The 24686-nt window shown below is 39.7% G+C and overlaps 30 non-coding genes across 30 annotated transcripts; all 30 read left to right on the top strand.

The window, feature by feature from the left end:
* The first annotated feature begins 433 nt into the window (after nt 1–433).
* On the top strand, nt 434–516 carry TRNAL-AAG (transfer RNA leucine (anticodon AAG)). Its single transcript has one exon. It is a non-coding gene; the product is annotated as a tRNA-Leu (tRNA).
* Nucleotides 517–1270: 754 nt separating this feature from the next.
* TRNAL-AAG (transfer RNA leucine (anticodon AAG)) lies at nt 1271–1353 on the top strand. The gene has a single exon. It is a non-coding gene; the product is annotated as a tRNA-Leu (tRNA).
* Nucleotides 1354–2107: 754 nt separating this feature from the next.
* TRNAL-AAG (transfer RNA leucine (anticodon AAG)) lies at nt 2108–2190 on the top strand. Its single transcript has one exon. It is a non-coding gene; the product is annotated as a tRNA-Leu (tRNA).
* A 512-nt stretch (nt 2191–2702) lies between these two features.
* Nucleotides 2703–2785, top strand: TRNAL-AAG (transfer RNA leucine (anticodon AAG)). Its single transcript has one exon. It is a non-coding gene; the product is annotated as a tRNA-Leu (tRNA).
* A 754-nt stretch (nt 2786–3539) lies between these two features.
* Nucleotides 3540–3622, top strand: TRNAL-AAG (transfer RNA leucine (anticodon AAG)). The gene has a single exon. It is a non-coding gene; the product is annotated as a tRNA-Leu (tRNA).
* A 1349-nt stretch (nt 3623–4971) lies between these two features.
* On the top strand, nt 4972–5054 carry TRNAL-AAG (transfer RNA leucine (anticodon AAG)). The gene has a single exon. It is a non-coding gene; the product is annotated as a tRNA-Leu (tRNA).
* A 754-nt stretch (nt 5055–5808) lies between these two features.
* Nucleotides 5809–5891, top strand: TRNAL-AAG (transfer RNA leucine (anticodon AAG)). Its single transcript has one exon. It is a non-coding gene; the product is annotated as a tRNA-Leu (tRNA).
* Nucleotides 5892–6402: 511 nt separating this feature from the next.
* On the top strand, nt 6403–6485 carry TRNAL-AAG (transfer RNA leucine (anticodon AAG)). The gene has a single exon. It is a non-coding gene; the product is annotated as a tRNA-Leu (tRNA).
* Nucleotides 6486–7832: 1347 nt separating this feature from the next.
* Nucleotides 7833–7915, top strand: TRNAL-AAG (transfer RNA leucine (anticodon AAG)). Its single transcript has one exon. It is a non-coding gene; the product is annotated as a tRNA-Leu (tRNA).
* Nucleotides 7916–8669: 754 nt separating this feature from the next.
* On the top strand, nt 8670–8752 carry TRNAL-AAG (transfer RNA leucine (anticodon AAG)). Its single transcript has one exon. It is a non-coding gene; the product is annotated as a tRNA-Leu (tRNA).
* A 1349-nt stretch (nt 8753–10101) lies between these two features.
* On the top strand, nt 10102–10184 carry TRNAL-AAG (transfer RNA leucine (anticodon AAG)). The gene has a single exon. It is a non-coding gene; the product is annotated as a tRNA-Leu (tRNA).
* Nucleotides 10185–10938: 754 nt separating this feature from the next.
* Nucleotides 10939–11021, top strand: TRNAL-AAG (transfer RNA leucine (anticodon AAG)). The gene has a single exon. It is a non-coding gene; the product is annotated as a tRNA-Leu (tRNA).
* Nucleotides 11022–11533: 512 nt separating this feature from the next.
* TRNAL-CAG (transfer RNA leucine (anticodon CAG)) lies at nt 11534–11616 on the top strand. Its single transcript has one exon. It is a non-coding gene; the product is annotated as a tRNA-Leu (tRNA).
* A 1348-nt stretch (nt 11617–12964) lies between these two features.
* TRNAL-CAG (transfer RNA leucine (anticodon CAG)) lies at nt 12965–13047 on the top strand. The gene has a single exon. It is a non-coding gene; the product is annotated as a tRNA-Leu (tRNA).
* A 754-nt stretch (nt 13048–13801) lies between these two features.
* On the top strand, nt 13802–13884 carry TRNAL-AAG (transfer RNA leucine (anticodon AAG)). The gene has a single exon. It is a non-coding gene; the product is annotated as a tRNA-Leu (tRNA).
* A 754-nt stretch (nt 13885–14638) lies between these two features.
* On the top strand, nt 14639–14721 carry TRNAL-AAG (transfer RNA leucine (anticodon AAG)). Its single transcript has one exon. It is a non-coding gene; the product is annotated as a tRNA-Leu (tRNA).
* A 754-nt stretch (nt 14722–15475) lies between these two features.
* TRNAL-AAG (transfer RNA leucine (anticodon AAG)) lies at nt 15476–15558 on the top strand. The gene has a single exon. It is a non-coding gene; the product is annotated as a tRNA-Leu (tRNA).
* A 512-nt stretch (nt 15559–16070) lies between these two features.
* Nucleotides 16071–16153, top strand: TRNAL-AAG (transfer RNA leucine (anticodon AAG)). Its single transcript has one exon. It is a non-coding gene; the product is annotated as a tRNA-Leu (tRNA).
* Nucleotides 16154–16907: 754 nt separating this feature from the next.
* Nucleotides 16908–16990, top strand: TRNAL-AAG (transfer RNA leucine (anticodon AAG)). Its single transcript has one exon. It is a non-coding gene; the product is annotated as a tRNA-Leu (tRNA).
* Nucleotides 16991–17743: 753 nt separating this feature from the next.
* TRNAL-AAG (transfer RNA leucine (anticodon AAG)) lies at nt 17744–17826 on the top strand. The gene has a single exon. It is a non-coding gene; the product is annotated as a tRNA-Leu (tRNA).
* A 512-nt stretch (nt 17827–18338) lies between these two features.
* Nucleotides 18339–18421, top strand: TRNAL-AAG (transfer RNA leucine (anticodon AAG)). Its single transcript has one exon. It is a non-coding gene; the product is annotated as a tRNA-Leu (tRNA).
* A 754-nt stretch (nt 18422–19175) lies between these two features.
* On the top strand, nt 19176–19258 carry TRNAL-AAG (transfer RNA leucine (anticodon AAG)). Its single transcript has one exon. It is a non-coding gene; the product is annotated as a tRNA-Leu (tRNA).
* A 512-nt stretch (nt 19259–19770) lies between these two features.
* TRNAL-CAG (transfer RNA leucine (anticodon CAG)) lies at nt 19771–19853 on the top strand. Its single transcript has one exon. It is a non-coding gene; the product is annotated as a tRNA-Leu (tRNA).
* A 512-nt stretch (nt 19854–20365) lies between these two features.
* Nucleotides 20366–20448, top strand: TRNAL-AAG (transfer RNA leucine (anticodon AAG)). The gene has a single exon. It is a non-coding gene; the product is annotated as a tRNA-Leu (tRNA).
* A 512-nt stretch (nt 20449–20960) lies between these two features.
* On the top strand, nt 20961–21043 carry TRNAL-CAG (transfer RNA leucine (anticodon CAG)). The gene has a single exon. It is a non-coding gene; the product is annotated as a tRNA-Leu (tRNA).
* A 512-nt stretch (nt 21044–21555) lies between these two features.
* Nucleotides 21556–21638, top strand: TRNAL-AAG (transfer RNA leucine (anticodon AAG)). The gene has a single exon. It is a non-coding gene; the product is annotated as a tRNA-Leu (tRNA).
* Nucleotides 21639–22150: 512 nt separating this feature from the next.
* On the top strand, nt 22151–22233 carry TRNAL-CAG (transfer RNA leucine (anticodon CAG)). Its single transcript has one exon. It is a non-coding gene; the product is annotated as a tRNA-Leu (tRNA).
* Nucleotides 22234–22745: 512 nt separating this feature from the next.
* TRNAL-CAG (transfer RNA leucine (anticodon CAG)) lies at nt 22746–22828 on the top strand. The gene has a single exon. It is a non-coding gene; the product is annotated as a tRNA-Leu (tRNA).
* A 512-nt stretch (nt 22829–23340) lies between these two features.
* TRNAL-AAG (transfer RNA leucine (anticodon AAG)) lies at nt 23341–23423 on the top strand. The gene has a single exon. It is a non-coding gene; the product is annotated as a tRNA-Leu (tRNA).
* Nucleotides 23424–23935: 512 nt separating this feature from the next.
* On the top strand, nt 23936–24018 carry TRNAL-CAG (transfer RNA leucine (anticodon CAG)). Its single transcript has one exon. It is a non-coding gene; the product is annotated as a tRNA-Leu (tRNA).
* Nucleotides 24019–24686: the final 668 nt, after the last annotated feature.

The following is a 24686-nucleotide window of genomic DNA, read 5'->3' as shown; positions in this document are numbered from 1 at the left end:
TTTTCAGGTTAAAGCAAGAACAAGGGTTCTTCAGGACCTCTTTTTTACAGCACTGTTAATCATAAACCAATAACTACATGATGGAAATGGACAAGAAACAGTACTAATCTTTCTATTTTCTATTTCATATTTAAGTAACTATGTAAGACAATACAGATTCCTCTGCTTACTTGAGTGAATGTTATAGAGAATGGAACTCCACTAAACTACTGCTGGGTACCTCCCAGGGTAGTTTTTCTGTATTTTCAGGTTAAAGCAAGAACAAGGGTTCTTCAGGACCTCTTTGTTACAGCACTGTTAATCATAAACCAATAACTACATGATGGAAATGGACAAGAAACAGTTCTAATCTTTCTATTTTAAATTCCCAAAAACTGGACCCTTAACATGACGGTTTTTTCTTCCATTTCTGAAAGGCTTGGCTTTTCTATAAGTCAGGATGGCCGAGCGGTCTAAGGCGCTGCGTTAAGGTCGCAGTCTCCCCTGGAGGCGTGGGTTCAAATCCCACTTCTGACAATACAACTTTTCTTAAACACACTGCAATGTCATTCCGACAGCGCTAGTGAAAAAACCCACTATGCCAAAACACGCCCCAAAATGTTAGACTCTTCAGATGACTGGCTTGGCATCCAATCTTGAAAGTTTTCTTATTTGTGTAGGATAGGATGACCGAGCAGTCTCTCGTGAAGGCGTGGATTTAAATCCCACTTTTGAATACTCATATTTAAGTAAACTATGTAAGACAATACCGATTCCTCTGCTTACTTGAGTGAATGTTATAGAGAATGGAACTCCACTAAACTACTGCTGGGTACCTCCCAGGGTAGTTTTTCTGTATTTTCAGGTTAAAGCAAGAACAAGGGTTCTTCAGGACCTCTTTTTTACAGCACTGTTAATCATAAACCAATAACTACATGATGGAAATGGACAAGAAACAGTACTAATCTTTCTATTTTCTATTTCATATTTAAGTAACTATGTAAGACAATACAGATTCCTCTGCTTACTTGAGTGAATGTTATAGAGAATGGAACTCCACTAAACTACTGCTGGGTACCTCCCAGGGTAGTTTTTCTGTATTTTCAGGTTAAAGCAAGAACAAGGGTTCTTCAGTACCTCTTTGTTACAGCACTGTTAATCATAAACCAATAACTACATGATGGAAATAGACAAGAAACAGTTCTAATCTTTCTATTTTAAATTCCCAAGAACTGGACCCTTAACATGACGGTTTTTTCTTCCATATCTGAAAGGCTTGGCTTTTCTATAAGTCAGGATGGCCGAGCGGTCTAAGGCGCTGCGTTAAGGTCGCAGTCTCCCCTGGAGGCGTGGGTTCAAATCCCACTTCTGACAATACAACTTTTCTTAAACACACTGCAATGTCATTCCGACAGCGCTAGTGAAAAAACCCACTATGCCAAAACACGCCCCAAAATGTTAGACTCTTCAGATGACTGGCTTGGCATCCAATCTTGAAAGTTTTCTTATTTGTGTAGGATAGGATGACCGAGCAGTCTCTCGTGAAGGCGTGGATTTAAATCCCACTTTTGAATACTCATATTTAAGTAAACTATGTAAGACAATACCGATTCCTCTGCTTACTTGAGTGAATGTTATAGAGAATGGAACTCCACTAAACTACTGCTGGGTACCTCCCAGGGTAGTTTTTCTGTATTTTCAGGTTAAAGCAAGAACAAGGGTTCTTCAGGACCTCTTTTTTACAGCACTGTTAATCATAAACCAATAACTACATGATGGAAATGGACAAGAAACAGTACTAATCTTTCTATTTTCTATTTCATATTTAAGTAACTATGTAAGACAATACAGATTCCTCTGCTTACTTGAGTGAATGTTATAGAGAATGGAACTCCACTAAACTACTGCTGGGTACCTCCCAGGGTAGTTTTTCTGTATTTTCAGGTTAAAGCAAGAACAAGGGTTCTTCAGTACCTCTTTGTTACAGCACTGTTAATCATAAACCAATAACTACATGATGGAAATAGACAAGAAACAGTTCTAATCTTTCTATTTTAAATTCCCAAGAACTGGACCCTTAACATGACGGTTTTTTCTTCCATTTCTGAAAGGCTTGGCTTTTCTATAAGTCAGGATGGCCGAGCGGTCTAAGGCGCTGCGTTAAGGTCGCAGTCTCCCCTGGAGGCGTGGGTTCAAATCCCACTTCTGACAATACAACTTTTCTTAAACACACTGCAATGTCATTCCGACAGCGCTAGTGAAAAAACCCACTATGCCAAAACACGCCCCAAAATGTTAGACTCTTCAGATGACTGGCTTGGCATCCAATCTTGAAAGTTTTCTTATTTGTGTAGGATAGGATGACCGAGCAGTCTCTCGTGAAGGCGTGGATTTAAATCCCACTTTTGAATACTCATATTTAAGTAAACTATGTAAGACAATACCGATTCCTCTGCTTACTTGAGTGAATGTTATAGAGAATGGAACTCCACTAAACTACTGCTGGGTACCTCCCAGGGTAGTTTTTCTGTATTTTCAGGTTAAAGCAAGAACAAGGGTTCTTCAGGACCTCTTTTTTACAGCACTGTTAATCATAAACCAATAACTACATGATGGAAATGGACAAGAAACAGTACTAATCTTTCTATTTTAAATTCCTAAAAACTGGACCCTTAACATTACGGTTTTTTCTTCCATATCTGAAAGGCTTGGCTTTTCTATAAGTCAGGATGGCCGAGCGGTCTAAGGCGCTGCGTTAAGGTCGCAGTCTCCCCTGGAGGCGTGGGTTCAAATCCCACTTCTGACAATACAATTTTTATTAAACACACTGCAATGTCATTCCGACAGCGCTAGTGAAAAAACCCACTATGCCAAAACACGCCCCAAAATGTTAGACTCTTCAGATAACTGGCTTGGCATCCAATCTTGAAAGTTTACTTATTTGTGTAGGATAGGATGACCGAGCAGTCTCTCGTGAAGGCGTGGATTTAAATCCCACTTTTGAATATTCATATTTAAGTAAACTATGTAAGACAATACCGATTCCTCTGCTTACTTGAGTGAATGTTATAGAGAATGGAACTCCACTAAACTACTGCTGGGTACCTCCCAGGGTAGTTTTTCTGTATTTTCAGGTTAAAGCAAGAACAAGGGTTCTTCAGGACCTCTTTTTTACAGCACTGTTAATCATAAACCAATAACTACATGATGGAAATGGACAAGAAACAGTACTAATCTTTCTATTTTCTATTTCATATTTAAGTAACTATGTAAGACAATACAGATTCCTCTGCTTACTTGAGTGAATGTTATAGAGAATGGAACTCCACTAAACTACTGCTGGGTACCTCCCAGGGTAGTTTTTATGTATTTTCAGGTTAAAGCAAGAACAAGGGTTCTTCAGGACCTCTTTTTTACAGCACTGTTAATCATAAACCAATAACTACATGATGGAAATGGACAAGAAACAGTACTAATCTTTCTATTTTAAATTCCTAAAAACTGGACCCTTAACATTACGGTTTTTTCTTCCATTTCTGAAAGGCTTGGCTTTTCTATAAGTCAGGATGGCCGAGCGGTCTAAGGCGCTGCGTTAAGGTCGCAGTCTCCCCTGGAGGCGTGGGTTCAAATCCCACTTCTGACAATACAACTTTTCTTAAACACACTGCAATGTCATTCCGACAGCGCTAGTGAAAAAACCCACTATGCCAAAACACGCCCCAAAATGTTAGACTCTTCAGATGACTGGCTTGGCATCCAATCTTGAAAGTTTTCTTATTTGTGTAGGATAGGATGACCGAGCAGTCTCTCGTGAAGGCGTGGATTTAAATCCCACTTTTGAATACTCATATTTAAGTAAACTATGTAAGACAATACCGATTCCTCTGCTTACTTGAGTGAATGTTATAGAGAATGGAACTCCACTAAACTACTGCTGGGTACCTCCCAGGGTAGTTTTTCTGTATTTTCAGGTTAAAGCAAGAACAAGGGTTCTTCAGGACCTCTTTTTTACAGCACTGTTAATCATAAACCAATAACTACATGATGGAAATGGACAAGAAACAGTACTAATCTTTCTATTTTCTATTTCATATTTAAGTAACTATGTAAGACAATACAGATTCCTCTGCTTACTTGAGTGAATGTTATAGAGAATGGAACTCCACTAAACTACTGCTGGGTACCTCCCAGGGTAGTTTTTCTGTATTTTCAGGTTAAAGCAAGAACAAGGGTTCTTCAGTACCTCTTTGTTACAGCACTGTTAATCATAAACCAATAACTACATGATGGAAATAGACAAGAAACAGTTCTAATCTTTCTATTTTAAATTCCCAAGAACTGGACCCTTAACATGACGGTTTTTTCTTCCATATCTGAAAGGCTTGGCTTTTCTATAAGACAGGATGGCCGAGCGGTCTAAGGCGCTGCGTTAAGGTCGCAGTCTCCCCTGGAGGTGTGGGTTCAAATCCCACTTCTGACAATACAACTTTTCTTAAACACACTGCAATGTCATTCCGACAGCGCTAGTGAAAAAACCCACTATGCCAAAACACGCCCCAAAATGTTAGACTCTTCAGATGACTGGCTTGGCATCCAATCTTGAAAGTTTTCTTATTTGTGTAGGATAGGATGACCGAGCAGTCTCTCGTGAAGGCGTGGATTTAAATCCCACTTTTGAATACTCATATTTAAGTAAACTATGTAAGACAATACCGATTCCTCTGCTTACTTGAGTGAATGTTATAGAGAATGGAACTCCACTAAACTACTGCTGGGTACCTCCCAGGGTAGTTTTTCTGTATTTTCAGGTTAAAGCAAGAACAAGGGTTCTTCAGGACCTCTTTTTTACAGCACTGTTAATCATAAACCAATAACTACATGATGGAAATGGACAAGAAACAGTACTAATCTTTCTATTTTAAATTCCTAAAAACTGGACCCTTAACATTACGGTTTTTTCTTCCATATCTGAAAGGCTTGGCTTTTCTATAAGTCAGGATGGCCGAGCGGTCTAAGGCGCTGCGTTAAGGTCGCAGTCTCCCCTGGAGGCGTGGGTTCAAATCCCACTTCTGACAATACAATTTTTATTAAACACACTGCAATGTCATTCCGACAGCGCTAGTGAAAAAACCCACTATGCCAAAACACGCCCCAAAATGTTAGACTCTTCAGATAACTGGCTTGGCATCCAATCTTGAAAGTTTACTTATTTGTGTAGGATAGGATGACCGAGCAGTCTCTCGTGAAGGCGTGGATTTAAATCCCACTTTTGAATATTCATATTTAAGTAAACTATGTAAGACAATACCGATTCCTCTGCTTACTTGAGTGAATGTTATAGAGAATGGAACTCCACTAAACTACTGCTGGGTACCTCCCAGGGTAGTTTTTCTGTATTTTCAGGTTAAAGCAAGAACAAGGGTTCTTCAGGACCTCTTTTTTACAGCACTGTTAATCATAAACCAATAACTACATGATGGAAATGGACAAGAAACAGTACTAATCTTTCTATTTTCTATTTCATATTTAAGTAACTATGTAAGACAATACAGATTCCTCTGCTTACTTGAGTGAATGTTATAGAGAATGGAACTCCACTAAACTACTGCTGGGTACCTCCCAGGGTAGTTTTTATGTATTTTCAGGTTAAAGCAAGAACAAGGGTTCTTCAGGACCTCTTTTTTACAGCACTGTTAATCATAAACCAATAACTACATGATGGAAATGGACAAGAAACAGTACTAATCTTTCTATTTTAAATTCCTAAAAACTGGACCCTTAACATTACGGTTTTTTCTTCCATTTCTGAAAGGCTTGGCTTTTCTATAAGTCAGGATGGCCGAGCGGTCTAAGGCGCTGCGTTAAGGTCGCAGTCTCCCCTGGAGGCGTGGGTTCAAATCCCACTTCTGACAATACAACTTTTCTTAAACACACTGCAATGTCATTCCGACAGCGCTAGTGAAAAAACCCACTATGCCAAAACACGCCCCAAAATGTTAGACTCTTCAGATGACTGGCTTGGCATCCAATCTTGAAAGTTTTCTTATTTGTGTAGGATAGGATGACCGAGCAGTCTCTCGTGAAGGCGTGGATTTAAATCCCACTTTTGAATACTCATATTTAAGTAACTATGTAAGACAATACAGATTCCTCTGCTTACTTGAGTGAATGTTATAGAGAATGGAACTCCACTAAACTACTGCTGGGTACCTCCCAGGGTAGTTTTTCTGTATTTTCAGGTTAAAGCAAGAACAAGGGTTCTTCAGTACCTCTTTGTTACAGCACTGTTAATCATAAACCAATAACTACATGATGGAAATAGACAAGAAACAGTTCTAATCTTTCTATTTTAAATTCCCAAGAACTGGACCCTTAACATGACGGTTTTTTCTTCCATTTCTGAAAGGCTTGGCTTTTCTATAAGTCAGGATGGCCGAGCGGTCTAAGGCGCTGCGTTAAGGTCGCAGTCTCCCCTGGAGGCGTGGGTTCAAATCCCACTTCTGACAATACAACTTTTCTTAAACACACTGCAATGTCATTCCGACAGCGCTAGTGAAAAAACCCACTATGCCAAAACACGCCCCAAAATGTTAGACTCTTCAGATGACTGGCTTGGCATCCAATCTTGAAAGTTTTCTTATTTGTGTAGGATAGGATGACCGAGCAGTCTCTCGTGAAGGCGTGGATTTAAATCCCACTTTTGAATACTCATATTTAAGTAAACTATGTAAGACAATACCGATTCCTCTGCTTACTTGAGTGAATGTTATAGAGAATGGAACTCCACTAAACTACTGCTGGGTACCTCCCAGGGTAGTTTTTCTGTATTTTCAGGTTAAAGCAAGAACAAGGGTTCTTCAGGACCTCTTTTTTACAGCACTGTTAATCATAAACCAATAACTACATGATGGAAATGGACAAGAAACAGTACTAATCTTTCTATTTTCTATTTCATATTTAAGTAACTATGTAAGACAATACAGATTCCTCTGCTTACTTGAGTGAATGTTATAGAGAATGGAACTCCACTAAACTACTGCTGGGTACCTCCCAGGGTAGTTTTTCTGTATTTTCAGGTTAAAGCAAGAACAAGGGTTCTTCAGTACCTCTTTGTTACAGCACTGTTAATCATAAACCAATAACTACATGATGGAAATAGACAAGAAACAGTTCTAATCTTTCTATTTTAAATTCCCAAGAACTGGACCCTTAACATGACGGTTTTTTCTTCCATATCTGAAAGTCTTGGCTTTTCTATAAGTCAGGATGGCCGAGCAGTCTAAGGCGCTGCGTTAAGGTCGCAGTCTCCCCTGGAGGTGTGGGTTCAAATCCCACTTCTGACAATACAACTTTTTTAAACACACTGCAATGTCATTCCGACAGCGCTAGTGAAAAAACCCACTATGCCAAAACACGCCCCAAAATGTTAGACTCTTCAGATGACTGGCTTGGCATCCAATCTTGAAAGTTTTCTTATTTGTGTAGGATAGGATGACCGAGCAGTCTCTCGTGAAGGCGTGGATTTAAATCCCACTTTTGAATACTCATATTTAAGTAACTATGTAAGACAATACAGATTCCTCTGCTTACTTGAGTGAATGTTATAGAGAATGGAACTCCACTAAACTACTGCTGGGTACCTCCCAGGGTAGTTTTTCTGTATTTTCAGGTTAAAGCAAGAACAAGGGTTCTTCAGGACCTCTTTGTTACAGCACTGTTAATCATAAACCAATAACTACATGATGGAAATGGACAAGAAACAGTTCTAATCTTTCTATTTTAAATTCCCAAAAACTGGACCCTTAACATGACGGTTTTTTCTTCCATTTCTGAAAGGCTTGGCTTTTCTATAAGTCAGGATGGCCGAGTGGTCTAAGGCGCTGCGTTAAGGTCGCAGTCTCCCCTGGAGGCGTGGGTTCAAATCCCACTTCTGACAATACAACTTTTCTTAAACACACTGCAATGTCATTCCGACAGCGCTAGTGAAAAAACCCACTATGCCAAAACACGCCCCAAAATGTTAGACTCTTCAGATGACTGGCTTGGCATCCAATCTTGAAAGTTTTCTTATTTGTGTAGGATAGGATGACCGAGCAGTCTCTCGTGAAGGCGTGGATTTAAATCCCACTTTTGAATACTCATATTTAAGTAAACTATGTAAGACAATACCGATTCCTCTGCTTACTTGAGTGAATGTTATAGAGAATGGAACTCCACTAAACTACTGCTGGGTACCTCCCAGGGTAGTTTTTCTGTATTTTCAGGTTAAAGCAAGAACAAGGGTTCTTCAGGACCTCTTTTTTACAGCACTGTTAATCATAAACCAATAACTACATGATGGAAATGGACAAGAAACAGTACTAATCTTTCTATTTTCTATTTCATATTTAAGTAACTATGTAAGACAATACAGATTCCTCTGCTTACTTGAGTGAATGTTATAGAGAATGGAAATCCACTAAACTACTGCTGGGTACCTCCCAGGGTAGTTTTTCTGTATTTTCAGGTTAAAGCAAGAACAAGGGTTCTTCAGGACCTCTTTGTTACAGCACTGTTAATCATAAACCAATAACTACATGATGGAAATGGACAAGAAACAGTTCTAATCTTTCTATTTTAAATTCCCAAAAACTGGACCCTTAACATGACGGTTTTTTCTTCCATTTCTGAAAGGCTTAGCTTTTCTATAAGTCAGGATGGCCGAGCGGTCTAAGGCGCTGCGTTAAGGTCGCAGTCTCCCCTGGAGGCGTGGGTTCAAATCCCACTTCTGACAATACAACTTTTCTTAAACACACTGCAATGTCATTCCGACAGCGCTAGTGAAAAAACCCACTATGCCAAAACACGCCCCAAAATGTTAGACTCTTCAGATGACTGGCTTGGCATCCAATCTTGAAAGTTTTCTTATTTGTGTAGGATAGGATGACCGAGCAGTCTCTCGTGAAGGCGTGGATTTAAATCCCACTTTTGAATACTCATATTTAAGTAAACTATGTAAGACAATACCGATTCCTCTGCTTACTTGAGTGAATGTTATAGAGAATGGAACTCCACTAAACTACTGCTGGGTACCTCCCAGGGTAGTTTTTCTGTATTTTCAGGTTAAAGCAAGAACAAGGGTTCTTCAGGACCTCTTTTTTACAGCACTGTTAATCATAAACCAATAACTACATGATGGAAATGGACAAGAAACAGTACTAATCTTTCTATTTTCTATTTCATATTTAAGTAACTATGTAAGACAATACAGATTCCTCTGCTTACTTGAGTGAATGTTATAGAGAATGGAACTCCACTAAACTACTGCTGGGTACCTCCCAGGGTAGTTTTTCTGTATTTTCAGGTTAAAGCAAGAACAAGGGTTCTTCAGTACCTCTTTGTTACAGCACTGTTAATCATAAACCAATAACTACATGATGGAAATAGACAAGAAACAGTTCTAATCTTTCTATTTTAAATTCCCAAGAACTGGACCCTTAACATGACGGTTTTTTCTTCCATATCTGAAAGGCTTGGCTTTTCTATAAGACAGGATGGCCGAGCGGTCTAAGGCGCTGCGTTAAGGTCGCAGTCTCCCCTGGAGGTGTGGGTTCAAATCCCACTTCTGACAATACAACTTTTCTTAAACACACTGCAATGTCATTCCGACAGCGCTAGTGAAAAAACCCACTATGCCAAAACACGCCCCAAAATGTTAGACTCTTCAGATGACTGGCTTGGCATCCAATCTTGAAAGTTTTCTTATTTGTGTAGGATAGGATGACCGAGCAGTCTCTCGTGAAGGCGTGGATTTAAATCCCACTTTTGAATACTCATATTTAAGTAAACTATGTAAGACAATACCGATTCCTCTGCTTACTTGAGTGAATGTTATAGAGAATGGAACTCCACTAAACTACTGCTGGGTACCTCCCAGGGTAGTTTTTCTGTATTTTCAGGTTAAAGCAAGAACAAGGGTTCTTCAGGACCTCTTTTTTACAGCACTGTTAATCATAAACCAATAACTACATGATGGAAATGGACAAGAAACAGTACTAATCTTTCTATTTTAAATTCCTAAAAACTGGACCCTTAACATTACGGTTTTTTCTTCCATATCTGAAAGGCTTGGCTTTTCTATAAGTCAGGATGGCCGAGCGGTCTAAGGCGCTGCGTTAAGGTCGCAGTCTCCCCTGGAGGCGTGGGTTCAAATCCCACTTCTGACAATACAATTTTTATTAAACACACTGCAATGTCATTCCGACAGCGCTAGTGAAAAAACCCACTATGCCAAAACACGCCCCAAAATGTTAGACTCTTCAGATAACTGGCTTGGCATCCAATCTTGAAAGTTTACTTATTTGTGTAGGATAGGATGACCGAGCAGTCTCTCGTGAAGGCGTGGATTTAAATCCCACTTTTGAATATTCATATTTAAGTAAACTATGTAAGACAATACCGATTCCTCTGCTTACTTGAGTGAATGTTATAGAGAATGGAACTCCACTAAACTACTGCTGGGTACCTCCCAGGGTAGTTTTTCTGTATTTTCAGGTTAAAGCAAGAACAAGGGTTCTTCAGGACCTCTTTTTTACAGCACTGTTAATCATAAACCAATAACTACATGATGGAAATGGACAAGAAACAGTACTAATCTTTCTATTTTCTATTTCATATTTAAGTAACTATGTAAGACAATACAGATTCCTCTGCTTACTTGAGTGAATGTTATAGAGAATGGAACTCCACTAAACTACTGCTGGGTACCTCCCAGGGTAGTTTTTATGTATTTTCAGGTTAAAGCAAGAACAAGGGTTCTTCAGGACCTCTTTTTTACAGCACTGTTAATCATAAACCAATAACTACATGATGGAAATGGACAAGAAACAGTACTAATCTTTCTATTTTAAATTCCTAAAAACTGGACCCTTAACATTACGGTTTTTTCTTCCATTTCTGAAAGGCTTGGCTTTTCTATAAGTCAGGATGGCCGAGCGGTCTAAGGCGCTGCGTTAAGGTCGCAGTCTCCCCTGGAGGCGTGGGTTCAAATCCCACTTCTGACAATACAACTTTTCTTAAACACACTGCAATGTCATTCCGACAGCGCTAGTGAAAAAACCCACTATGCCAAAACACGCCCCAAAATGTTAGACTCTTCAGATGACTGGCTTGGCATCCAATCTTGAAAGTTTTCTTATTTGTGTAGGATAGGATGACCGAGCAGTCTCTCGTGAAGGCGTGGATTTAAATCCCACTTTTGAATACTCATATTTAAGTAAACTATGTAAGACAATACCGATTCCTCTGCTTACTTGAGTGAATGTTATAGAGAATGGAACTCCACTAAACTACTGCTGGGTACCTCCCAGGGTAGTTTTTCTGTATTTTCAGGTTAAAGCAAGAACAAGGGTTCTTCAGGACCTCTTTTTTACAGCACTGTTAATCATAAACCAATAACTACATGATGGAAATGGACAAGAAACAGTACTAATCTTTCTATTTTAAATTCCTAAAAACTGGACCCTTAACATTACGGTTTTTTCTTCCATTTCTGAAAGGCTTGGCTTTTCTATAAGTCAGGATGGCCGAGCGGTCTAAGGCGCTGCGTTCAGGTCGCAGTCTCCCCTGGAGGCGTGGGTTCAAATCCCACTTCTGACAATACAACTTTTCTTAAACACACTGCAATGTCATTCCGACAGCGCTAGTGAAAAAACCCACTATGCCAAAACACGCCCCAAAATGTTAGACTCTTCAGATGACTGGCTTGGCATCCAATCTTGAAAGTTTTCTTATTTGTGTAGGATAGGATGACCGAGCAGTCTCTCGTGAAGGCGTGGATTTAAATCCCACTTTTGAATACTCATATTTAAGTAACTATGTAAGACAATACAGATTCCTCTGCTTACTTGAGTGAATGTTATAGAGAATGGAACTCCACTAAACTACTGCTGGGTACCTCCCAGGGTAGTTTTTCTGTATTTTCAGGTTAAAGCAAGAACAAGGGTTCTTCAGTACCTCTTTGTTACAGCACTGTTAATCATAAACCAATAACTACATGATGGAAATAGACAAGAAACAGTTCTAATCTTTCTATTTTAAATTCCCAAGAACTGGACCCTTAACATGACGGTTTTTTCTTCCATATCTGAAAGGCTTGGCTTTTCTATAAGTCAGGATGGCCGAGCGGTCTAAGGCGCTGCGTTAAGGTCGCAGTCTACCCTGGAGGTGTGGGTTCAAATCCCACTTCTGACAATACAACTTTTCTTAAACACACTGCAATGTCATTCCGACAGCGCTAGTGAAAAAACCCACTATGCCAAAACACGCCCCAAAATGTTAGACTCTTCAGATGACTGGCTTGGCATCCAATCTTGAAAGTTTTCTTATTTGTGTAGGATAGGATGACCGAGCAGTCTCTCGTGAAGGCGTGGATTTAAATCCCACTTTTGAATACTCATATTTAAGTAAACTATGTAAGACAATACCGATTCCTCTGCTTACTTGAGTGAATGTTATAGAGAATGGAACTCCACTAAACTACTGCTGGGTACCTCCCAGGGTAGTTTTTCTGTATTTTCAGGTTAAAGCAAGAACAAGGGTTCTTCAGGACCTCTTTTTTACAGCACTGTTAATCATAAACCAATAACTACATGATGGAAATGGACAAGAAACAGTACTAATCTTTCTATTTTCTATTTCATATTTAAGTAACTATGTAAGACAATACCGATTCCTCTGCTTACTTGAGTGAATGTTATAGAGAATGGAACTCCACTAAACTACTGCTGGGTACCTCCCAGGGTAGTTTTTCTGTATTTTCAGGTTAAAGCAAGAACAAGGGTTCTTCAGGACCTCTTTTTTACAGCACTGTTAATCATAAACCAATAACTACATGATGGAAATGGACAAGAAACAGTACTAATCTTTCTATTTTAAATTCCTAAAAACTGGACCCTTAACATTACGGTTTTTTCTTCCATTTCTGAAAGGCTTGGCTTTTCTATAAGTCAGGATGGCCGAGCGGTCTAAGGCGCTGCGTTCAGGTCGCAGTCTCCCCTGGAGGCGTGGGTTCAAATCCCACTTCTGACAATACAACTTTTCTTAAACACACTGCAATGTCATTCCGACAGCGCTAGTGAAAAAACCCACTATGCCAAAACACGCCCCAAAATGTTAAACTCTTCAGATGACTGGCTTGGCATCCAATCTTGAAAGTTTTCTTATTTGTGTAGGATAGGATGACCGAGCAGTCTCTCGTGAAGGCGTGGATTTAAATCCCACTTTTGAATACTCATATTTAAGTAAACTATGTAAGACAATACCGATTCCTCTGCTTACTTGAGTGAATGTTATAGAGAATGGAACTCCACTAAACTACTGCTGGGTACCTCCCAGGGTAGTTTTTCTGTATTTTCAGGTTAAAGCAAGAACAAGGGTTCTTCAGGACCTCTTTTTTACAGCACTGTTAATCATAAACCAATAACTACATGATGGAAATGGACAAGAAATAGTACTAATCTTTCTATTTTCTATTTCATATTTAAGTAACTATGTAAGACAATACAGATTCCTCTGCTTACTTGAGTGAATGTTATAGAGAATGGAACTCCACTAAACTACTGCTGGGTACCTCCCAGGGTAGTTTTTCTGTATTTTCAGGTTAAAGCAAGAACAAGGGTTCTTCAGGACCTCTTTGTTACAGCACTGTTAATCATAAACCAATAACTACATGATGGAAATGGACAAGAAACAGTTCTAATCTTTCTATTTTAAATTCCCAAAAACTGGACCCTTAACATGACGGTTTTTTCTTCCATTTCTGAAAGGCTTGGCTTTTCTATAAGTCAGGATGGCCGAGTGGTCTAAGGCGCTGCGTTAAGGTCGCAGTCTCCCCTGGAGGCGTGGGTTCAAATCCCACTTCTGACAATACAACTTTTCTTAAACACACTGCAATGTCATTCCGACAGCGCTAGTGAAAAAACCCACTATGCCAAAACACGCCCCAAAATGTTAGACTCTTCAGATGACTGGCTTGGCATCCAATCTTGAAAGTTTTCTTATTTGTGTAGGATAGGATGACCGAGCAGTCTCTCGTGAAGGCGTGGATTTAAATCCCACTTTTGAATACTCATATTTAAGTAAACTATGTAAGACAATACCGATTCCTCTGCTTACTTGAGTGAATGTTATAGAGAATGGAACTCCACTAAACTACTGCTGGGTACCTCCCAGGGTAGTTTTTCTGTATTTTCAGGTTAAAGCAAGAACAAGGGTTCTTCAGGACCTCTTTTTTACAGCACTGTTAATCATAAACCAATAACTACATGATGGAAATGGACAAGAAACAGTACTAATCTTTCTATTTTCTATTTCATATTTAAGTAACTATGTAAGACAATACAGATTCCTCTGCTTACTTGAGTGAATGTTATAGAGAATGGAACTCCACTAAACTACTGCTGGGTACCTCCCAGGGTAGTTTTTCTGTATTTTCAGGTTAAAGCAAGAACAAGGGTTCTTCAGGACCTCTTTGTTACAGCACTGTTAATCATAAACCAATAACTACATGATGGAAATGGACAAGAAACAGTTCTAATCTTTCTATTTTAAATTCCCAAAAACTGGACCCTTAACATGACGGTTTTTTCTTCCATTTCTGAAAGGCTTGGCTTTTCTATAAGTCAGGATGGCCGAGTGGTCTAAGGCGCTGCGTTAAGGTCGCAGTCTCCCCTGGAGGCGTGGGTTCAAATCCCACTTCTGACAATACAACTTTTCTTAAACACACTGCAATGTCATTCCGACAGCGCTAGTGAAAAAACCCACTATGCCAAAACACGCCCCAAAATGTTAGACTCTTCAGATGACTGGCTTGGCATCCAATCTTGAAAGTTTTCTTATTTGTGTAGGATAGGATGACCGAGCAGTCTCTCGTGAAGGCGTGGATTTAAATCCCACTTTTGAATACTCATATTTAAGTAAACTATGTAAGACAATACCGATTCCTCTGCTTACTTGAGTGAATGTTATAGAGAATGGAACTCCACTAAACTACTGCTGGGTACCTCCCAGGGTAGTTTTTCTGTATTTTCAGGTTAAAGCAAGAACAAGGGTTCTTCAGGACCTCTTTTTTACAGCACTGTTAATCATAAACCAATAACTACATGATGGAAATGGACAAGAAACAGTACTAATCTTTCTATTTTCTATTTCATATTTAAGTAACTATGTAAGACAATACAGATTCCTCTGCTTACTTGAGTGAATGTTATAGAGAATGGAACTCCACTAAACTACTGCTGGGTACCTCCCAGGGTAGTTTTTCTGTATTTTCAGGTTAAAGCAAGAACAAGGGTTCTTCAGGACCTCTTTGTTACAGCACTGTTAATCATAAACCAATAACTACATGATGGAAATGGACAAGAAACAGTTCTAATCTTTCTATTTTAAATTCCCAAAAACTGGACCCTTAACATGACGGGTTTTTCTTCCATTTCTGAAAGGCTTGGCTTTTCTATAAGTCAGGATGGCCGAGTGGTCTAAGGCGCTGCGTTAAGGTCGCAGTCTCCCCTGGAGGCGTGGGTTCAAATCCCACTTCTGACAATACAACTTTTCTTAAACACACTGCAATGTCATTCCGACAGCGCTAGTGAAAAAACCCACTATGCCAAAACACGCCCCAAAATGTTAGACTCTTCAGATGACTGGCTTGGCATCCAATCTTGAAAGTTTTCTTATTTGTGTAGGATAGGATGACCGAGCAGTCTCTCGTGAAGGCGTGGATTTAAATCCCACTTTTGAATACTCATATTTAAGTAAACTATGTAAGACAATACCGATTCCTCTGCTTACTTGAGTGAATGTTATAGAGAATGGAACTCCACTAAACTACTGCTGGGTACCTCCCAGGGTAGTTTTTCTGTATTTTCAGGTTAAAGCAAGAACAAGGGTTCTTCAGGACCTCTTTGTTACAGCACTGTTAATCATAAACCAATAACTACATGATGGAAATGGACAAGAAACAGTTCTAATCTTTCTATTTTAAATTCCCAAAAACTGGACCCTTAACATGACGGTTTTTTCTTCCATTTCTGAAAGGCTTGGCTTTTCTATAAGTCAGGATGGCCGAGTGGTCTAAGGCGCTGCGTTAAGGTCGCAGTCTCCCCTGGAGGCGTGGGTTCAAATCCCACTTCTGACAATACAACTTTTCTTAAACACACTGCAATGTCATTCCGACAGCGCTAGTGAAAAAACCCACTATGCCAAAACACGCCCCAAAATGTTAGACTCTTCAGATGACTGGCTTGGCATCCAATCTTGAAAGTTTTCTTATTTGTGTAGGATAGGATGACCGAGCAGTCTCTCGTGAAGGCGTGGATTTAAATCCCACTTTTGAATACTCATATTTAAGTAAACTATGTAAGACAATACCGATTCCTCTGCTTACTTGAGTGAATGTTATAGAGAATGGAACTCCACTAAACTACTGCTGGGTACCTCCCAGGGTAGTTTTTCTGTATTTTCAGGTTAAAGCAAGAACAAGGGTTCTTCAGGACCTCTTTTTTACAGCACTGTTAATCATAAACCAATAACTACATGATGGAAATGGACAAGAAACAGTACTAATCTTTCTATTTTCTATTTCATATTTAAGTAACTATGTAAGACAATACAGATTCCTCTGCTTACTTGAGTGAATGTTATAGAGAATGGAACTCCACTAAACTACTGCTGGGTACCTCCCAGGGTAGTTTTTCTGTATTTTCAGGTTAAAGCAAGAACAAGGGTTCTTCAGGACCTCTTTGTTACAGCACTGTTAATCATAAACCAATAACTACATGATGGAAATGGACAAGAAACAGTTCTAATCTTTCTATTTTAAATTCCCAAAAACTGGACCCTTAACATGACGGTTTTTTCTTCCATTTCTGAAAGGCTTGGCTTTTCTATAAGTCAGGATGGCCGAGCGGTCTAAGGCGCTGCGTTAAGGTCGCAGTCTCCCCTGGAGGCGTGGGTTCAAATCCCACTTCTGACAATACAACTTTTCTTAAACACACTGCAATGTCATTCCGACAGCGCTAGTGAAAAAACCCACTATGCCAAAACACGCCCCAAAATGTTAGACTCTTCAGATGACTGGCTTGGCATCCAATCTTGAAAGTTTCTTATTTGTGTAGGATAGGATGACCGAGCAGTCTCTCGTGAAGGCGTGGATTTAAATCCCACTTTTGAATACTCATATTTAAGTAAACTATGTAAGACAATACCGATTCCTCTGCTTACTTGAGTGAATGTTATAGAGAATGGAACTCCACTAAACTACTGCTGGGTACCTCCCAGGGTAGTTTTTCTGTATTTTCAGGTTAAAGCAAGAACAAGGGTTCTTCAGGACCTCTTTTTTACAGCACTGTTAATCATAAACCAATAACTACATGATGGAAATGGACAAGAAACAGTACTAATCTTTCTATTTTCTATTTCATATTTAAGTAACTATGTAAGACAATACAGATTCCTCTGCTTACTTGAGTGAATGTTATAGAGAATGGAACTCCACTAAACTACTGCTGGGTACCTCCCAGGGTAGTTTTTCTGTATTTTCAGGTTAAAGCAAGAACAAGGGTTCTTCAGTACCTCTTTGTTACAGCACTGTTAATCATAAACCAATAACTACATGATGGAAATAGACAAGAAACAGTTCTAATCTTTCTATTTTAAATTCCCAAGAACTGGACCCTTAACATGACGGTTTTTTCTTCCATATCTGAAAGGCTTGGCTTTTCTATAAGTCAGGATGGCCGAGCGGTCTAAGGCGCTGCGTTAAGGTCGCAGTCTCCCCTGGAGGTGTGGGTTCAAATCCCACTTCTGACAATACAACTTTTCTTAAACACACTGCAATGTCATTCCGACAGCGCTATTGAAAAAACCCACTATGCCAAAACACGCCCCAAAATGTTAGACTCTTCAGATGACTGGCTTGGCATCCAATCTTGAAAGTTTTCTTATTTGTGTAGGATAGGATGACCGAGCAGTCTCTCGTGAAGGCGTGGATTTAAATCCCACTTTTGAATACTCATATTTAAGTAAACTATGTAAGACAATACCGATTCCTCTGCTTACTTGAGTGAATGTTATAGAGAATGGAACTCCACTAAACTACTGCTGGGTACCTCCCAGGGTAGTTTTTCTGTATTTTCAGGTTAAAGCAAGAACAAGGGTTCTTCAGGACCTCTTTTTTACAGCACTGTTAATCATAAACCAATAACTACATGATGGAAATGGACAAGAAACAGTACTAATCTTTCTATTTTAAATTCCTAAAAACTGGACCCTTAACATTACGGTTTTTTCTTCCATATCTGAAAGGCTTGGCTTTTCTATAAGTCAGGATGGCCGAGCGGTCTAAGGCGCTGCGTTAAGGTCGCAGTCTCCCCTGGAGGCGTGGGTTCAAATCCCACTTCTGACAATACAATTTTTATTAAACACACTGCAATGTCATTCCGACAGCGCTAGTGAAAAAACCCACTATGCCAAAACACGCCCCAAAATGTTAGACTCTTCAGATAACTGGCTTGGCATCCAATCTTGAAAGTTTACTTATTTGTGTAGGATAGGATGACCGAGCAGTCTCTCGTGAAGGCGTGGATTTAAATCCCACTTTTGAATATTCATATTTAAGTAAACTATGTAAGACAATACCGATTCCTCTGCTTACTTGAGTGAATGTTATAGAGAATGGAACTCCACTAAACTACTGCTGGGTACCTCCCAGGGTAGTTTTTCTGTATTTTCAGGTTAAAGCAAGAACAAGGGTTCTTCAGGACCTCTTTTTTACAGCACTGTTAATCATAAACCAATAACTACATGATGGAAATGGACAAGAAACAGTACTAATCTTTCTATTTTCTATTTCATATTTAAGTAACTATGTAAGACAATACAGATTCCTCTGCTTACTTGAGTGAATGTTATAGAGAATGGAACTCCACTAAACTACTGCTGGGTACCTCCCAGGGTAGTTTTTCTGTATTTTCAGGTTAAAGCAAGAACAAGGGTTCTTCAGGACCTCTTTGTTACAGCACTGTTAATCATAAACCAATAACTACATGATGGAAATGGACAAGAAACAGTTCTAATCTTTCTATTTTAAATTCCCAAAAACTGGACCCTTAACATGACGGTTTTTTCTTCCATATCTGAAAGGCTTGGCTTTTCTATAAGTCAGGATGGCCGAGCGGTCTAAGGCGCTGCGTTAAGGTCGCAGTCTCCCCTGGAGGTGTGGGTTCAAATCCCACTTCTGACAATACAACTTTTCTTAAACACACTGCAATGTCATTCCGACAGCGCTAGTGAAAAAACCCACTATGCCAAAACACGCCCCAAAATGTTAGACTCTTCAGATGACTGGCTTGGCATCCAATCTTGAAAGTTTTCTTATTTGTGTAGGATAGGATGACCGAGCAGTCTCTCGTGAAGGCGTGGATTTAAATCCCACTTTTGAATACTCATATTTAAGTAAACTATGTAAGACAATACCGATTCCTCTGCTTACTTGAGTGAATGTTATAGAGAATGGAACTCCACTAAACTACTGCTGGGTACCTCCCAGGGTAGTTTTTCTGTATTTTCAGGTTAAAGCAAGAACAAGGGTTCTTCAGGACCTCTTTTTTACAGCACTGTTAATCATAAACCAATAACTACATGATGGAAATGGACAAGAAACAGTACTAATCTTTCTATTTTAAATTCCTAAAAACTGGACCCTTAACATTACGGTTTTTTCTTCCATTTCTGAAAGGCTTGGCTTTTCTATAAGTCAGGATGGCCGAGCGGTCTAAGGCGCTGCGTTCAGGTCGCAGTCTCCCCTGGAGGCGTGGGTTCAAATCCCACTTCTGACAATACAATTTTTATTAAACACACTGCAATGTCATTCCGACAGCGCTAGTGAAAAAACCCACTATGCCAAAACACGCCCCAAAATGTTAGACTCTTCAGATGACTGGCTTGGCATCCAATCTTGAAAGTTTTCTTATTTGTGTAGGATAGGATGACCGAGCAGTCTCTCGTGAAGGCGTGGATTTAAATCCCACTTTTGAATACTCATATTTAAGTAAACTATGTAAGACAATACCGATTCCTCTGCTTACTTGAGTGAATGTTATAGAGAATGGAACTCCACTAAACTACTGCTGGGTACCTCCCAGGGTAGTTTTTCTGTATTTTCAGGTTAAAGCAAGAACAAGGGTTCTTCAGGACCTCTTTTTTACAGCACTGTTAATCATAAACCAATAACTACATGATGGAAATGGACAAGAAACAGTACTAATCTTTCTATTTTAAATTCCTAAAAACTGGACCCTTAACATTACGGTTTTTTCTTCCATTTCTGAAAGGCTTGGCTTTTCTATAAGTCAGGATGGCCGAGCGGTCTAAGGCGCTGCGTTAAGGTCGCAGTCTCCCCTGGAGGCGTGGGTTCAAATCCCACTTCTGACAATACAACTTTTCTTAAACACACTGCAATGTCATTCCGACAGCGCTAGTGAAAAAACCCACTATGCCAAAACACGCCCCAAAATGTTAGACTCTTCAGATGACTGGCTTGGCATCCAATCTTGAAAGTTTTCTTATTTGTGTAGGATAGGATGACCGAGCAGTCTCTCGTGAAGGCGTGGATTTAAATCCCACTTTTGAATACTCATATTTAAGTAAACTATGTAAGACAATACCGATTCCTCTGCTTACTTGAGTGAATGTTATAGAGAATGGAACTCCACTAAACTACTGCTGGGTACCTCCCAGGGTAGTTTTTCTGTATTTTCAGGTTAAAGCAAGAACAAGGGTTCTTCAGGACCTCTTTTTTACAGCACTGTTAATCATAAACCAATAACTACATGATGGAAATGGACAAGAAACAGTACTAATCTTTCTATTTTAAATTCCTAAAAACTGGACCCTTAACATTACGGTTTTTTCTTCCATTTCTGAAAGGCTTGGCTTTTCTATAAGTCAGGATGGCCGAGCGGTCTAAGGCGCTGCGTTCAGGTCGCAGTCTCCCCTGGAGGCGTGGGTTCAAATCCCACTTCTGACAATACAATTTTTATTAAACACACTGCAATGTCATTCCGACAGCGCTAGTGAAAAAACCCACTATGCCAAAACACGCCCCAAAATGTTAGACTCTTCAGATGACTGGCTTGGCATCCAATCTTGAAAGTTTTCTTGTTTGTGTAGGATAGGATGACCGAGCAGTCTCTCGTGAAGGCGTGGATTTAAATCCCACTTTTGAATACTCATATTTAAGTAAACTATGTAAGACAATACCGATTCCTCTGCTTACTTGAGTGAATGTTATAGAGAATGGAACTCCACTAAACTACTGCTGGGTACCTCCCAGGGTAGTTTTTCTGTATTTTCAGGTTAAAGCAAGAACAAGGGTTCTTCAGGACCTCTTTTTTACAGCACTGTTAATCATAAACCAATAACTACATGATGGAAATGGACAAGAAACAGTACTAATCTTTCTATTTTAAATTCCTAAAAACTGGACCCTTAACATTACGGTTTTTTCTTCCATTTCTGAAAGGCTTGGCTTTTCTATAAGTCAGGATGGCCGAGCGGTCTAAGGCGCTGCGTTAAGGTCGCAGTCTCCCCTGGAGGCGTGGGTTCAAATCCCACTTCTGACAATACAACTTTTCTTAAACACACTGCAATGTCATTCCGACAGCGCTAGTGAAAAAACCCACTATGCCAAAACACGCCCCAAAATGTTAGACTCTTCAGATGACTGGCTTGGCATCCAATCTTGAAAGTTTTCTTATTTGTGTAGGATAGGATGACCGAGCAGTCTCTCGTGAAGGCGTGGATTTAAATCCCACTTTTGAATACTCATATTTAAGTAAACTATGTAAGACAATACCGATTCCTCTGCTTACTTGAGTGAATGTTATAGAGAATGGAACTCCACTAAACTACTGCTGGGTACCTCCCAGGGTAGTTTTTCTGTATTTTCAGGTTAAAGCAAGAACAAGGGTTCTTCAGGACCTCTTTTTTACAGCACTGTTAATCATAAACCAATAACTACATGATGGAAATGGACAAGAAACAGTACTAATCTTTCTATTTTAAATTCCTAAAAACTGGACCCTTAACATTACGGTTTTTTCTTCCATTTCTGAAAGGCTTGGCTTTTCTATAAGTCAGGATGGCCGAGCGGTCTAAGGCGCTGCGTTCAGGTCGCAGTCTCCCCTGGAGGCGTGGGTTCAAATCCCACTTCTGACAATACAATTTTTATTAAACACACTGCAATGTCATTCCGACAGCGCTAGTGAAAAAACCCACTATGCCAAAACACGCCCCAAAATGTTAGACTCTTCAGATGACTGGCTTGGCATCCAATCTTGAAAGTTTTCTTATTTGTGTAGGATAGGATGACCGAGCAGTCTCTCGTGAAGGCGTGGATTTAAATCCCACTTTTGAATACTCATATTTAAGTAAACTATGTAAGACAATACCGATTCCTCTGCTTACTTGAGTGAATGTTATAGAGAATGGAACTCCACTAAACTACTGCTGGGTACCTCCCAGGGTAGTTTTTCTGTATTTTCAGGTTAAAGCAAGAACAAGGGTTCTTCAGGACCTCTTTTTTACAGCACTGTTAATCATAAACCAATAACTACATGATGGAAATGGACAAGAAACAGTACTAATCTTTCTATTTTAAATTCCTAAAAACTGGACCCTTAACATTACGGTTTTTTCTTCCATTTCTGAAAGGCTTGGCTTTTCTATAAGTCAGGATGGCCGAGCGGTCTAAGGCGCTGCGTTCAGGTCGCAGTCTCCCCTGGAGGCGTGGGTTCAAATCCCACTTCTGACAATACAATTTTTATTAAACACACTGCAATGTCATTCCGACAGCGCTAGTGAAAAAACCCACTATGCCAAAACACGCCCCAAAATGTTAGACTCTTCAGATGACTGGCTTGGCATCCAATCTTGAAAGTTTTCTTGTTTGTGTAGGATAGGATGACCGAGCAGTCTCTCGTGAAGGCGTGGATTTAAATCCCACTTTTGAATACTCATATTTAAGTAAACTATGTAAGACAATACCGATTCCTCTGCTTACTTGAGTGAATGTTATAGAGAATGGAACTCCACTAAACTACTGCTGGGTACCTCCCAGGGTAGTTTTTCTGTATTTTCAGGTTAAAGCAAGAACAAGGGTTCTTCAGGACCTCTTTTTTACAGCACTGTTAATCATAAACCAATAACTACATGATGGAAATGGACAAGAAACAGTACTAATCTTTCTATTTTAAATTCCTAAAAACTGGACCCTTAACATTACGGTTTTTTCTTCCATTTCTGAAAGGCTTGGCTTTTCTATAAGTCAGGATGGCCGAGCGGTCTAAGGCGCTGCGTTAAGGTCGCAGTCTCCCCTGGAGGCGTGGGTTCAAATCCCACTTCTGACAATACAACTTTTCTTAAACACACTGCAATGTCATTCCGACAGCGCTAGTGAAAAAACCCACTATGCCAAAACACGCCCCAAAATGTTAGACTCTTCAGATGACTGGCTTGGCATCCAATCTTGAAAGTTTTCTTATTTGTGTAGGATAGGATGACCGAGCAGTCTCTCGTGAAGGCGTGGATTTAAATCCCACTTTTGAATACTCATATTTAAGTAAACTATGTAAGACAATACCGATTCCTCTGCTTACTTGAGTGAATGTTATAGAGAATGGAACTCCACTAAACTACTGCTGGGTACCTCCCAGGGTAGTTTTTCTGTATTTTCAGGTTAAAGCAAGAACAAGGGTTCTTCAGGACCTCTTTTTTACAGCACTGTTAATCATAAACCAATAACTACATGATGGAAATGGACAAGAAACAGTACTAATCTTTCTATTTTAAATTCCTAAAAACTGGACCCTTAACATTACGGTTTTTTCTTCCATTTCTGAAAGGCTTGGCTTTTCTATAAGTCAGGATGGCCGAGCGGTCTAAGGCGCTGCGTTCAGGTCGCAGTCTCCCCTGGAGGCGTGGGTTCAAATCCCACTTCTGACAATACAATTTTTATTAAACACACTGCAATGTCATTCCGACAGCGCTAGTGAAAAAACCCACTATGCCAAAACACGCCCCAAAATGTTAGACTCTTCAGATGACTGGCTTGGCATCCAATCTTGAAAGTTTTCTTATTTGTGTAGGATAGGATGACCGAGCAGTCTCTCGTGAAGGCGTGGATTTAAATCCCACTTTTGAATACTCATATTTAAGTAAACTATGTAAGACAATACCGATTCCTCTGCTTACTTGAGTGAATGTTATAGAGAATGGAACTCCACTAAACTACTGCTGGGTACCTCCCAGGGTAGTTTTTCTGTATTTTCAGGTTAAAGCAAGAACAAGGGTTCTTCAGGACCTCTTTTTTACAGCACTGTTAATCATAAACCAATAACTACATGATGGAAATGGAAAAGAAATGACTGGCTTGGCATCCAATCTTGAAAGTTTTCTTATTTGTGTAGGATAGGATGACCGAGCAGTCTCTCGTGAAGGCGTGGATTTAAATCCCACTTTTGAATACTCATATTTAAGTAAACTATGTAAGACAATACCGATTCCTCTGCTTACTTGAGTGAATGTTATAGAGAATGGAACTCCACTAAACTACTGCTGGGTACCTCCCAGGGTAGTTTTTCTGTATTTTCAGGTTAAAGCAAGAACAAGGG

The sequence above is a fragment of the Rhinoderma darwinii genome, chromosome 3 (assembly GCF_050947455.1).
Source record: "Rhinoderma darwinii isolate aRhiDar2 chromosome 3, aRhiDar2.hap1, whole genome shotgun sequence".
Taxonomy (NCBI): domain Eukaryota; kingdom Metazoa; phylum Chordata; class Amphibia; order Anura; family Rhinodermatidae; genus Rhinoderma; species Rhinoderma darwinii.
This window is presented reverse-complemented; position numbering and strand designations above follow the sequence as displayed.